The sequence below is a fragment of the Perognathus longimembris genome, chromosome 1 (genome assembly GCF_023159225.1).
Source record: "Perognathus longimembris pacificus isolate PPM17 chromosome 1, ASM2315922v1, whole genome shotgun sequence".
Lineage (NCBI taxonomy): Eukaryota > Metazoa > Chordata > Mammalia > Rodentia > Heteromyidae > Perognathus > Perognathus longimembris.
This window is the reverse complement of record NC_063161.1, coordinates 151,115,502-151,129,567: the sequence shown is the minus strand read 5'-3', so window position 1 is coordinate 151,129,567 and position 14,066 is coordinate 151,115,502. Positions and strand designations below refer to the sequence as shown.

The 14,066-nt window shown below is 48.4% G+C and overlaps 1 protein-coding gene across 1 annotated transcript in view; it reads left to right on the top strand.

Moving 5' to 3' along the window:
* Positions 1 to 983: 983 nt before the first annotated feature.
* Positions 984 to 14,066, top strand: part of Ggta1 (glycoprotein alpha-galactosyltransferase 1 (inactive)) — a 56,129-nt gene continuing 43,046 nt past the window's right edge. Inside the window, exon 1 of the mRNA XM_048340935.1 lies at positions 984 to 1,145. The gene's annotated coding sequence lies outside the window, so the exon portion shown is untranslated. The remainder of the gene's footprint in view (positions 1,146 to 14,066) is intronic.

Genomic DNA, 14,066 nt, shown 5'->3' with positions numbered 1-14,066 from the left:
CTTCTGTCTAGGGCAGGGGCAAGGGGTGTGGCCAGGTGGATTAGGATGTGACCTCAGGGTAAGGGGAGGTAACTGCCTCCAGGTCTGCAGGTTACCCAGGTAACTGGGTGGAGACTTAATGAGGTGGGGGCATCTGCATGGAGCCCTCAGGGAGAGGACCTTACAAGATCCATCTGAACCCAAGCAGCAGGAAACTAGTTAAATGCATGTGGAGCCCGAGGGGCCTACAGTTTTACTCTGGGCACAGAAGGGAAACACAACTCATATTGATTCTCTCATAAATAATTCCAGAACAGGACCTCTGGGGTTCTGGGGCATCTTACCTGAGCCACAGTGAGCTCCAAGACCACCAAGTCTGCGAACCAACACCTGCAGGTCCTTTGCTAGGTGCCTGGTGACCAAGACTTGGGGGAACTTCCACCTCAACACCCCAACAAGGGTCATCGAAGGGGTTCTCCGGCAAGGTGCACTTCCTTTCCTGGGAAAGAAGTGGTGGGCTAAGTCGCAGGCTCTCAGGCAAGGCCACGTGTGTTTGGCTGTGCGCCAGGGCTCCAGTACCTGCCTGTAGTACAGGGTGACACCCCCACCACCCTCCCCCCCCCCCGGCCCCCTTCCCCGGGCCACCACCACCACTATGGCCATGTGCAGATCACAGAAAGGCCCCAGTGGCTTTCACCAGGGAGCTGACTTTTTTCTTTTTTTTTTTTTTTTTTTTTGCTGGTTTCAGGATTTTTTCTGCTTGAGTGAAAATGAAACAAACAGCATCCTTGCCCACCGGCCAGCCCCACGGGTACCAAGCTCACGCACCACCCGCCGGGGGGTGGGGGGGGGGCGGCCTCCCAGTTGCCGTCTGTGTCCGGGGCGGGGACAGCCCCGATCGGCGGGGCGGGGAGCTTGCAGTCTGCTGTCCAGCAAGCGCGCTGCTCGCTCGCCCACCGCGGCCCCTCTGCGCGCTGCCTGGAGTAGGCGGCCCGACCCCCGCCCAGCTCTGGCCCGGGTCCCCGCCCTGGCCCTCGCGGGAGGAAGGAGCGCATCCCGCCCGTCCGCCACGCCCGGCCTGGCTCCACCGAGACAGCTCGCCTACTGCCCGGGGTCCCCGGAGCCGCTGGCTGCGCCAGCCCTGGCGTCTGGGTCCTGCGGATCAGGTGGGTCCGGGGGAGGGGGGGAGGTCCTGGCCGAGTCACCCGAGGCCGTGGGGCACGCGCGAGGGGGTTCGGATGCGGGGTGCCGTGTCCCCCGGTTCCGCGAGTGGGTAGCGAGGAGAGCGGAGGCGGGCCACTGCTCCCTCCCTGGCTCTGCCCTGTCTTGTTGGTCCCTGCTTTTGTTCTGGCCATTTCCTTGATGTCCAGCTTAGACTCAGTCTCCATCCCCCACCCTATGCTGATCCAGCCGTCCAGACTGGGGGTCTGCGGCCCGGGTCAGCCCTCACCCTTTTCCCCCCGCTCACAGAGCCTGGCAGGGACGGGGAGGGCGGAGCGCTCGGAGCCAGAGCTGGGAAGCCTGGGGAGGCTGGGGGATCTACCCGGTGTGTGGCTTCTGCCCAGGACAAGATGGGAGGGGAGAGCCTGGGGTGGGGGTTGGGGTGGGGGGAGTTTCAGACACTAGAGCTCTGGTAGGCACCGTGCTGGCTGCGTGGAGAGATGTGACCGACCCGGTCGGTCCCCTTGGCGAACTTGGCGAACCACCTTGTATCTTAGTCCAGAGGGGACGCCTTTCGCTGTGCGCTTGAAAATAGCAGAAACCCAGCCAAACTGAACGATCGCCCAAACTCTTGAAAAACATCCAGGAGGCAATAAAAGGGGTTCAATAGGGCAGGGGTCCGGAGCGGGGCGTCTCAGGATTCCCTGGGCGCCGGGGGAGGGGGTGATCAGAAGGACGTGGGGAGGAGGAATGTCGGCACCGAGGGGTTTGAGTGCCCTCCTCCCCCACGCCTCAAGAAAGGGACCTATACTGGTTTTTGTGTTTTTTGTTGTTGTTGTTTTTGTGGCTTTGCTCTTTTTTTTTTTTTTTGTGCTCCTGCATTCTCCCCTCCACCCCCGCCACCCCCCCCAAGCCTGGTTGTCTCTTTCATTTACCTGGGGATGGGTTTGTTTCCAGAGGCAAGGATGCAGGTGGGAGCACTGGTTTGGCCTCTTCCCAGCAGGGAGGCCACGCAGCCCCCTGGGCTCACAGGTTCCTGGAAGTGAGCAAAGAAGGACGGGGCTGGAGAATCCTTGCCCCCAGGCTCTTAGTAAGCAAACAATGGGAAGGCCTGGGCCTTCAGGGGTTGGGATAACTTCTCTGGTTGGCTACTTGGAGCACTTTCTACTTTCTTCATTTATTTCTGGGAGAGCCTTGCCTCCTGTCCAGATGGGGACCGGACCCAGGCCCAAGGTCTTACCCTTGCCAGTAACAGGTACTCAATCACCGAATAAGGCAGGACTGAAAGCATCCCCAGGGGATGCCATGTCCAGGAGGCCTTGCATCCTGGAGCAAGGGCCCTACTGCCTGAAGCGCTTAGAAGAAGGCAGGGCTCTGGCACTTCTATACTGATTGTAGATCAAGTCACTTCTGCCTTGCTGTTTTGGGAAAGCACAGAGGATATTTTGGACTTTCCTCCTAACTAATCTAATCTAGTCATTTTCCCTGGAGTGTCTGAGATCAAAAAGTGTGCAAAGTGATTAGCTTCAGGTCCTCCAGTGGCTAAACCTGGTCATTGGTCTAGAAATGGCCTTTGCCTGGCCATAGTGGCCCCGAGCAGCCATTTCCAGGTTTTCCTACCAGCCTACCTAGTCAGGTGCTCTACCCCTTGAGCCACACCTCTACTTCTAGCTTTTAGGTGGTTAATTACACATTAAAATCTGCCCAGGCTGTCTTTGGCCTCCGAGTAGTCAGGATTACAGGCGTGAGCCACAGGTGCCAGGCTTTTAGTGCGACTTTTAAGTGTAGGTTGATCTCCCATGGTCCCCCAGCCTAGCAGGCTAAAGAGAGATGTCACTTGTTGTTGAGGAAATGAAGGTTCACAGAGTCTAAGTAAGTCACTCTTGGGCACTCAGCAATTACATTTCTGACTGGCTCTGAGGTTTGTGTTCTTTCCAGTCAGCGTCTCTCCTCAAGGTTAGAAACTGGCTAATGGACAGAGGTCATCAGATGCAGCAAGGCTGAAAGAGATTGGTTGAAGGGAGGACATATTAACTTGAGAGGCTGGGCATTTGTACATGTGCATTAGTAGTATAAACATTATTTTGTTTGAAATGAATGAACTTTCTGCCCTGTGGTTTCTGTTTACTTTGCAGTTCATAGATACTGACAATTTTAAAAAATATTATTTTAGGTATTACTAGGGATTGAGCTCGAGCTTGCTAGGCTAGTACTCTACCTTTCTTGTTTTTATTTTTACATATAGCTGTATACTTTGCCTTGGATTTTGAGCCTCCTATCTTTGCTTCCCATTAGCTGGGATTATAGATGTGAGCCACCATATTGGCCCTTCTGATTTTTAAAGTATAATCTATATAACACTAAAATCCACAATGCTTAAGTGCTTGGCTTAGTAAGATCTGACAATTGTTTATACCTGTGTAACTACTATAAAAGAAATGAGACAGTAGTTGTTTGCATCAGCCAAAGATTTCTTATTTGTTTGTTTGTTTTTTTGTTGCCAGTCCTGGGGCGTGGACTCAGGGCCTGAGCACTGTCCCTGGCTTCTTTTTGCTCAAGGCTAGCACTCTACCACTTGAGCCACAGCGCCACTTCTGGCTTTTTTCTATATATGTGGTGCTGAGGAATAGAACCCAGGGCTTCATGTATATGAGGTAAGTACCTTACCACTAGGCCATATTCTAAGTTTGCTTCCTATCCTCCAAAGCAATTTTATCACCCACTGATTTAAGTTTCCCTCTTGCTGAATTTCATGTACATGAAATCTTACCATATGTATTTTTTCATGTCCTTATTCCTATTGTTATTTTGGGGTGGTCGTTTGAGTTAACTGTCATTATATAGCCCAGGCTGGCTTTGAACTTGCTTCAGCTCTCAAGCACTGGGATTATAGAACATGATGCTTGGAGATTTATCTGTATTGTGTGTGCATATGAATTTCTTCTTATTATTGCTGCTTTGTATTCCATTGCATGGCTATGGCACAGCTTATCTCTTCATTTGATAAGCATTTTGGTTATTACCAGTTCAAGACTATTGTGTGAACAGTCTTATTCTTTTTGACCATTTGCTTTGAATCAGCAGTGAAATTACTGGGTCATTCAGTTATACACCATCATGTAGGCCTACAGCAATATATGAGAATTAGGATTGGTCCATGCTCAGGACAAGAGATGTTGATTATATTTTTACTTTTAGTAATTTTAGTGACTGGTATGTAGTAACTCATTGTGGCTTTGACCTTCTGTTTTTAATGATTTTCTTTTGTTTTATGGGGAAAACAACACAAACAGGAACAGACTATGAAATAAGATGGCGGGGTGCAGGCACAGTGGGCCATGATTTAGGCGGGAAGGAACCAAGTGGTAGTCATTTTTGAACTTTCATACTTGGAAGTTGCCCTGGGAGATTAGATTACTGAAATGCACTGAGAGCAGTTTTGCTGGAGAGGAGGACAAGCATGCTAGATTGCTGATGGGTGAGAAGGGAAACAGTGGAGACAGTGAGCATAGCTGGCTTTTAAGAAGTTGACTCAAGGGCTGGGAATACGGCCTAGTGGTGAGAGCTTGCTTTGCCTACCTGAAGCCCTGGGTTTGATTCCTCAGTACCACATATATAGAAAAAAAGTCAGCAGTCACTCAAGTGGTAGAGTGCTAGCCTTGAGCAAAAAGAAGCCTGGGACAGTACTTAGGCCCTGAGTTCAAGCCCCAGAACTGGCCAAAAAAAAAAAAAAAAAACAAACACCAAAAACCCACAACAGAAAAAGAAGTTTGACTTAAAGCCGGGCACTTGTGCCTCATGTTTGTAATTCTAGCTACTCAGGAGGCTGGGATTAGAGGATTGTGGTTTGAAGCTAGCCCAGGCAGGAAAGTTTGAGAGACTCTAATAAAACACCAAAATCTCAGAAATGGAGCTGTAGCTTAAGTGGTGGAGCTCTCTAGCCTTAAGCAAAAACAAAACAAAAAACAAAAAGCTCAGGGACAACACCCAGGCCTTGACTTCAAGCCCCAAGATTGGCACAAAAAAAAGAAAAGAAAAAACGTTGACCTAGTTTGGGTTCCTGTAACTCATGTTTATAATCCTAACTACTCAGGAGGCTGATCCCTGAGGACTGAGTTTAGATGCCAGCTCAAGGCATCTAAAGAGATGGATTGGATATGAGATTGGGTATGAGGGAATGAAGGTGAAGAGAGTCATCAATAAAACCATTCTCTGTTGATTCTCTATTGCTCTCACCTTATCATGGCATGTGTGGGTCTTCATGATCTATACTTCTCATCTCATGAATGCAGCTTCAGTTAGCTTTTGCTGTAGTTTTACTGCACAGCAAAAATACCTCATGCTTGGTCTTTAAGCTACTTATGCATTGCTGACATAATATATTACCTACAGAGCTAATATTGTGTGGCTCATGATTTTCGGCTCTGCCCTAGGTGAAGCCAGGCGGAAGTTTTGCTCTGTCTTCTCATTCTGGGATGTGTGTGTGTATTGCATGTGTGCTGATATATATTTATATATATGTATACATATATCAGCACACACACATACATATATACTAATTTCAAGGTGAACACTAGAGCATGAAGTGATGGCGTGATGTCTTTGAAATCCTTCATTCCGTACTGACATATTGTCACTTTTACCCACTTTCCATTGCCACTACTAGTCATATGACAAATTTCAGAGTCAACTAGGAAGAGATAACTACTTTGCTTATTTGCAGGAAATAAATACTTGGAAATAAGAATCCAATTGAGCGGATATATGTTTGTTAGTTCAGTAATCCTTCCTTATCTAGGGAAGATACCTGTGATACTTCCAGTGGATTCCTGAAATCTCAGCACTATGTTTTTATTTTATTTTGGTCTCTACTGTTTTTCATTGACTAAGGACAGGTGACATATATGGTGGGCAAGCACTAGGGAGAAAGATGATTCAGGTCCTAGGCTTGGACAAAGTAGCATGGTGTGAGATTTCATCAAACTATTTAGAGTGGCACTCAACTTACGACTTGTGGAAATTTCCATCTAATATTTTCATATTACAGCTGATTGGGGGGTAACAAAGTTCGAAAGGCAAAACCACAGAAAAGGTGACACTACTATGACCCACATGAAACAAGTCTCTACCTCAATCTCTGTCCCTCCTACTCAATCCCCATTGCACGACTTACTCTCTGGGATAATTGTCCAAACATGGCAATGTTCTTTTGGGTGTCTCTATCTTTACAAGTATGTCCCTCTGGGAGTCATCTCCTATTCCCTCCCTCGTCCCCCCTCTATGTCAAGTTAGATTTTGATTACTGACGTTAAAATATATGGGATAATCATCTTAAGAAGAGAGTAAAGATTTATTCCAGTTTGTGTTTTTAGAGGTGTCATTCCATGGCTGGTTGATTGTCTCCACTGATTTGGGGCCTGCCTTTAGGTGGAATGTTACAGCAGAGGTACGCAGTAGAGCAAAGCTGCTCACCACAGGTGCTAAGAAGCATAAAAGAGAAACCCAGTTCCTTAGCCCAAGACCTAGTACCCCTTTTCAGGCTATGCCCCTGGTGACCTAACTTCCTCCTGCTAGGCCCTACCTCTGAAAGGTTGTATCATTTCCCAACAGCACCACAGCTTTGAAACCAAGTCTGTGGCCTAGTATAATCATTTCTATATCTCCAGTAGCACTCCAGATAGTCCTTTTAGTCTCAGCCCCACTCCCCTCCTTGTTGCTGATTCAGGGCCATCCCTTTCTAGGGGGTCCCCAACTACTATCTTCTCCCCACTCTTATCTTCTCCAGTATATTCTGTCATTGCATCTGAAGTCTTCTTGGCAGACAAGTTAGCCTGTGTCAAGGTACCCTGAAATTTCCCCTTGCCCGCCTTACCTTGTTCCTCACAACTTCTGCTTCAGCCTTAGGGATTTGAGGTTTCTGGAACTCTTTGTTGTATGCTGCTCCTTCTGCTTGGGATACTCAGATCCACCTGCAGACTCCTTGTGATCCTTCAAGACTCAGTTTAGGGGCCACCTTCTCAGTGAAGGCAGTCTCTTCATCCTGTTCCTAATGAGTTAGCCATTCCCTCCCTCGCCACCAGCACAATAAGCCTCTTGTAGGTCACAGCCCAGCTACATTTCTGTCACTTTTATCTTCCTTCCTTGGCTGTGTGCTGCTAGATCCAGAGGATAACTGTTCATGTGACCATAGTACTCTGTAGCTGACATACTCTGATTGCCACTTTGGCCTCAGAGGGCCACTGACTAAGTCCTTGATGACTGTTAGGCCTAAGACAGGCATCTCGCTGCTCTGCCTGTGCCCAAAGTTGGCTGCTAGGAGCACTGCTATTGCTCCTGTGCGGGAAGTTGGTTGGGGTCATTTGGAGAGTCCAGAGTAATGTGATTTGGTCCGTGGATTGTAGGTCAAGTGATCATTAATTAACACCATCAAGCAAGAATTATATCTGAAAGTCCTTCCAGTTCTAAAAAGAGGGAGTAAAAATCAAGTTTTTTTCAGTCTCCAGCCAAAAGTTGTCCCCAAATCGGGGTGGTGGCTATAAAGCGCAGTGACGTACAGAGCAGATGGGCTGGGAAGTTTCCTAGACCTAGGTTCCAGAGACCTTTATGTTATATTTTATTACCAAATACAACCTTCTAAGGTAGAGGCAAGAGAGGCGGGGGTGGAAACCCAGCGCCTTATCCTTGTGTTTCAGTGCCCTGGAGAATTGCCACACAAGCCGTCACAAGGGACTTAGGTGGCAGGCATATACTTCTCATGGTTCCTTTCCAAAGCCATGTGTGGTTGGAAGATGTACATGGCAGGCAAAAGCATGGAGCAAAACCTAGCTGAGAGAGAGGAATTATATATAGAGAGTGCATAAGTCAAAGGACAGAAGGAAGAAAAGGCTTCTGGGAAGTGTGGTTAAGAGGGCTGTATAAGAGAAGGGCCACTGGGAGGGGTCTGCTGACTATGGGTTGACAGAAGATCCTGGGGAAAGTAGACAAATACAGAACTGTTAGAACTAGAATTCTCTACATTAGTTGGCATTTTGAGACGTGAGATCAGATCCTTACCTCATCGGAGCCTCAAAAGCCCTATGAGATCTGTAGCGTAGGAATTATTTCCTTATCTTACACATGGGGAAACTGAGGCGAAGAGTGCTAAGGGCTTGGCCAGTGCCAAGTGGGAATAAGGTGGCAGAGCTCCACATCCGCACTCTCAGCAGGGTGGCTTGGATCCCCTGGTGGCTCCAAGAAAGGGAGGTAGTTGCAGAGACCTTCAGTGGGGTCATGGGGTGTGGGAAAGGGCTCCTGCTTGATGCCACTCAGATGGAGACCAACCTGGGAGAGAGCAAGGCTGTCACGGGGAAGAGGCTGGGGAGAGGGGAGGGCTGGTCTTGGGATTAGTTCTGAGTTTTCATTCCATTTCAGACTGAATGCACCCCCCACCTCGGTCCTGAACTGGGGTATCCTTCTGGGTGGGACACTAGAAAGAGATCTGGGCTAGAAATGAGGTGACCATGTAGCACCCAGTCCTGGGGCTGCCAGCTGAGGTGCTGTGGAAGCCTCAATTTCCCTGTTAGTCAAATGGCACAGAACACAAGTGCAGCAAACTGCTTTGAGCAACACCTAACAGCTAAACAGAAAGCAATACAGAAGTCCAAACACACAGGAAATGGATTCTCAAAGTAAAACCTATGTAGAAGAAGCAGTTGTTCTCAAAGGGATCTCGGGTTTGTTGTTTTTCTAGCTCTCTGCTGATAATTTGGGCACCAGGAATTGAGGTTCTAGAAGATGTACCTTCTCTGGAAAATGGAGCTGTGAGTTGATAGTCATGAATATTCACGGAGCCATTCCTAAATGTATTCATCCACCCAGAATCAATGGAGAACCTCTTAGACACTGGGCTACATACCTAGCCATGAATGAGACAGATACAGCACCTGCCTAGGTCAGGGGAAATCTAGCTTGGGAGACGGCAGGTAAATGACTAATGATTGGTGAGAACCATCTAAAAGTTTGGGGGTTGTTTGTGTGTGCTACTGGGCCTTGATGCTGCCTGGAGTGGGGGCAGGGAAGGCTGCCCTGAAGTCCTGACCTTTACACTGAAGACAAAGAAAGAACACAGAGGAAGAAGTCATGGGAACCACCCACCCACTATGGCTGCTTGGTACCAGAGGAACACAAAGGAGGGAACAAACTTGGGGCAAAGGGCAGCTGTGACGCTGGGGTGGGCCATGTCAGAGAAGCAGCTGCTCGCCTTCCTCTCGCCTCCAGGAGACAAGTCCTCCTGTAATTGGGCCAGCTGGCCCCAGCAGGAACTTGTGTGTGGGAAAAGCCAATCAACTTGCAAAATCAGGGCTTGGGTTCCTTTGTGGGGTGGGGGTGGGGTGGCTCTTTGCCATTATGCCAAGGCAGGAAACAGGGTCTGTTTAGGTGGCTTGAAGTGCAGATGTATTTTTGATCCTCTTGCTTCTGCTTTCCCAGTGCTGGGAATATAGGCATGTGCCATCCTGTGATGACAAGAATGAGTATTTCTCAGGGCCAACTGAATGAAGTGCTTAAGAACCTTGTCTGTGGTCTGTATGGAAATCTGCCATGGAGGTAGGTGCCCAGGGTCCACATAGTGAATACACCACCATGTAGCTCAGTTAAAGATCATGGTTTGAAGCAACCAAGGGAGACTCTAGCTCCCAGAGGCAGAAAGAACATGCCTTCAGAGGAGTTTTGATGGTGGCTCACTGCATCTCTGGGAAGGCTGAAAAAAACCAGCCAGCCAGAACCAGCATAAGCTAAGTGGAACTCTGTGATGGTCTTGCCAGGGAGCTAGTTCTGTCATTTGCTACCATAAGGGCTGCTGCGAATAACCCTTGACCAGCACCTGCCTCCCCATAGCTTCCTTAGCACGCAGAGCCGCTAAGTGGCCAGTGCCCCGGTCCCTCTCTATTCCAGGTGTACGTGGATGAACAGGGGAGCACTTGTCTTGTTTTGTTCAGGTGGGGGATGGAGACCTCAGGACACCAACTGGGCAGCCACCAATCTATAAATGGCAATGGACATGGGAACCTTATAGTGCTACTGAGTTCTGTAGGTCTAAAGAGGGTCACAGGGTGGCCCCTGAGAGAGGGAGGAAGTCTTGTGGTGAACTTTCAGAAGTAAAGCCTAGCCTTGAGCAAGTCACCAAACCACTGGGCCTTGGCATGCTCCTGTGGAGTTAGAGGTGACTGTCAAGTACTTGGCACGTGGTGCTGGCAAGTGTTGGTTGCTGCCATTGTTACCGCTAGTGGATTGATTATGTTATCACTCCCCACTTACACCCTCAGAGGAAGGAAACCCAAGATCTGACAACCTAGAGAAACCCCAAGAGCAGACATATGTGCCTATGTGCAGAGAGATTGTCTGCAAGGCTCCTTTTCAGGTTTTGTTTTTTTTCTTTCCCAAGATACTTCAAAATAGGATTTAGCTTGGCAAAAGTAAACCAATACTCAAGGGAGTCCTCATCTTTGCTATATTTTGTTGAAGAGAACCTTTCCTTGGCAGACAGACAGACAGATCTACTTAGGTAGTCCGGTTTTGCAGTCCCAGGGCCTAAGCTTAATAGCCAGAGGAGGAAAAGTCCACAACCACGTGACTGACCCCCCCCACCCCCCGCAAGCCATGTTCACCCACCTCCCTCCTCTCCTATTTCCTTGCGCTAACAGAGGTTTTGGTGGCTAACTCTTCATCAAAGGCCTTGATGGTGTCACCTGCCAATTTCCATAGTGTAAATATCTCCACAGAGGCCCCAGTAGGATTCTGAGGAGCTGGGCAGGCTAGCATCCTTCTATGATATTTTCTACACTGCCTAGATATAACAGACTAACAGTAACCTCAGCAGGACATCATGTAACATGCTCATTAGGAAATAATGAGCTTTTACTAGCTTTGTTTCGAAGTATAGCTCATTGAATCGTAAAATTATTGCATTGAATTTTTAATAATGGCTGGGTTTAACAACTGGGTTTGCCCAACTCCGTGGGCTGAGTCCTCTGCTCTATCCCAAGTCATTTTCCACAAGTCCACCACGTCCTTTGTTTGCTTTATATTTTTTCATTTATTCATTCATTTATGGCTATATCCAGTGCTTAGTCTAATACTTGCCCGCACACAGTAGGTCCTCAACAAGTATGGGTTGGTTGATTGAATGGACAAATGGAGATAGGGCAAGGAACCTTCAAGGGTTCTCACCCTGCCTCTGCTACCAGCTACCTCTTTCCTTGAGGCTTGGTTTCTTTTTCTGTAAATGACAAGGATTTAAACAGAGAGCCCTTTCAGCTATAAAAAGTCTCTAACGATGAAGACATGGCTTCTACGTAGCCGGGGCTACAGAAATCCACAGCTGAGCAGCTTGGATGGAGGCTGGGAGCTCGGACAGGAGCTCTTAGGCTGTCCGGTTTCTTCCTCTGCAGGCCGCTATTTCACATGGAGTGCCAAATGACTTCCCCCTGGTCTCTGTGGTTGGTCCTGCCCCTTCCCTTCAGGGTTGTGCTGGCCCTCTAAAGCTCTCAAAGGCTCCATTTTTCAGCACCCCAGATGTTTTGTGGCCCATTGCCTTTGCCTCTGGGTAAGGTATGTGAGGGTCAAGGACAGCATTTGGCTTGGACACATGGCTCAAGCAAGGTAGACTCACAAGTCCATCTTGAACAGGCAGAACATGGTCCTACTTCTCCCTTGCATCCTGCTTTAAATATCTCTCCCTCCTTCCCTCCTTCCCTCCTTCCCTCCCTCCCTCCCTCATTGCTGATATTGCAGTCAGAACTCACATTCTTCCTTAGCTTTCTCACTCAAGGCTGGCACTCTACCACTTGAGACATACTTCTACTTCCAGCTTTTTTGCAAGTTATTTGGAGATAAGCACTCAGACCTGTCTGCCTGGATTGGTTTTGAACTGAAATCCTTAGATCTTAGTCTCCTGAGCAGCTAGGATTACAAGTGTGAGCCACAGCACCTGGCCTGTTTTGTTTTAACATGTTAACACAGTTCTTCCTTTATTTTTAATACTCTATGCACGGGTGTTTTGGTCAAATACAGCAAAAATGCATGACTCTCCATTTCTGTGCTTCCTTATGGAGGAACCAACAGCCATCTGTCTGCAGGCTTTCCCAGGAAGGACTCCCCTGAGAAATATTACTCATAGCCCTTAGCTTTCATTCTCCCAGCTTCTGTAAAAGCAGACATAGATGATCCTCTACTTACTGCGGGGCTACACCCAGGTAAATCCATTGTAGGTTGAAAGCGTCATATGTGGAAAATGCACTGAATGCTCCTAAGCCATGGAACATCCTGGGGCAGGAGCACAGCCCACCGCAGTGTCCCCTGTGTCCTCTCAGGACTGCAGGGCCGTTGCTGCCCAATGTAACATGGCAGAGGCGCTTACCAGGGATGGTTAGCCCAGAAAAATGATCCAAATTAGAGCTTTAAAGAGTGGTTTTCATGGCACGCACCAAATGGTTTTTGTACCATTAGAAAGTGGAAAATGTTAGCTGGGTGTCAGTGGCTCACGCCTGTGATCTTAGCTACCCAGGGGGCTAAGATCTGAGGGTGTTGGTTTACCAGCTCAAGCAGACAAACCCTGAGACTCTTATCTCCAATTAGCCAGCAGATAGCTAGAAGTGGAGATATGGCTCAAGTGGTAGAGTGCCAGCCTTGAGTGAAAAAAGCTAAGGGACAATGCTCAGGTCCTGAGTTCAAGCCCCAGTACTGGCACACATAAAAGAAAGTTAAAAAAAAAAATCCAATTACTCTAAGTGGAGAGTCAGCAACTTTGCAGGTGAGAATGCAGCACCCAGTAGGGCTCATGGAGATATCTGGGAGCTGAGATGATGAGTCCAGCTTCCTTTGGTCCCATGCAGCTCAGAGCAGAGGTAGGATCAGAGCCATCGCCTTCTGCAGCCTCTGATTGCTCATCTCTCCAGGCCCCCACACAAAATGGGCCAGACACTCCTCCACTACTGAATTGGGGAGCAGCTGATGGCTTTCTCTGGTGCCCAGAAACTGGGGCAGCAGCCAATCCCCTAATCCATGTGCTTTGGGCAGCATCAGGAGATTTCCTGCCTTTCCCCCTCCAGTTTCCTTTTCCTGCTCTGCTTGGCTCAGCCTGGTGTTCAGATTTGCTTTCCCAGAGGGCTGGGGTTGGGAGACGTTCTGCTGGGCCAACAGAACTGTCTGAGTTCTGTTCGCCCCCTTCACAGATGGGCAAACGGGGAAAGGGAAGTATTTGAAGACCAGATTAAGCAAATCATAAAACAGTAATAGCTCATGCTTACTGGACACTTCTTGCTCTCTTGAAGATATTGTGCTGGGCTGGGTTGCTGCGGCTCACACTTGTAATCCTAGCCACTCAGGAGGGTAAGATCCTGAGGACAGAAGTTCGAAGCTATCCTAGGAAGAAAAGTCCTCAGGACTGTAATTCCACTTAACCGGCAAAAAGGCCAGATGGGAGATATGGCTCAAATGGTAGATCCCTAGTTGTCAGTGGAAAAAGCTAAATAAGAGTGTAAGTCCCCTAGGTTCAAGTCCTGGTACTAGTGTGTATATGTGTGCGCGTAAAAGAAAAGACAAGAAAGATACTATGCTGGGTACTTTTATTTTTTATTTTTTGTCAGTTGTGGGGCTTGAACTCAGGGTCTGGGTGCTGTCCCTGAGCTCTTTCACTCAAGGCTAGTGTTCTACCACTTTGAGCCACAGTGCCTCTTCTGGTTTTTGAGTGGTTAATTAGAGATATGAGCCTCCCAGCGACTTTTCTGCCTGGGCTGGCTTTGAATAGTGATCCTCAGATCTCAATCTCCTGCGTAGCTAGGATTACAGTGAGCCACCAGGCTTATGCTGGGAACTTTTTTTTTTTTTTGCCAGTCCTGGGGCTTGAACTCAGGGCCTGAGCACTGTCCTTGACTTCTTTTTTCCTCAAG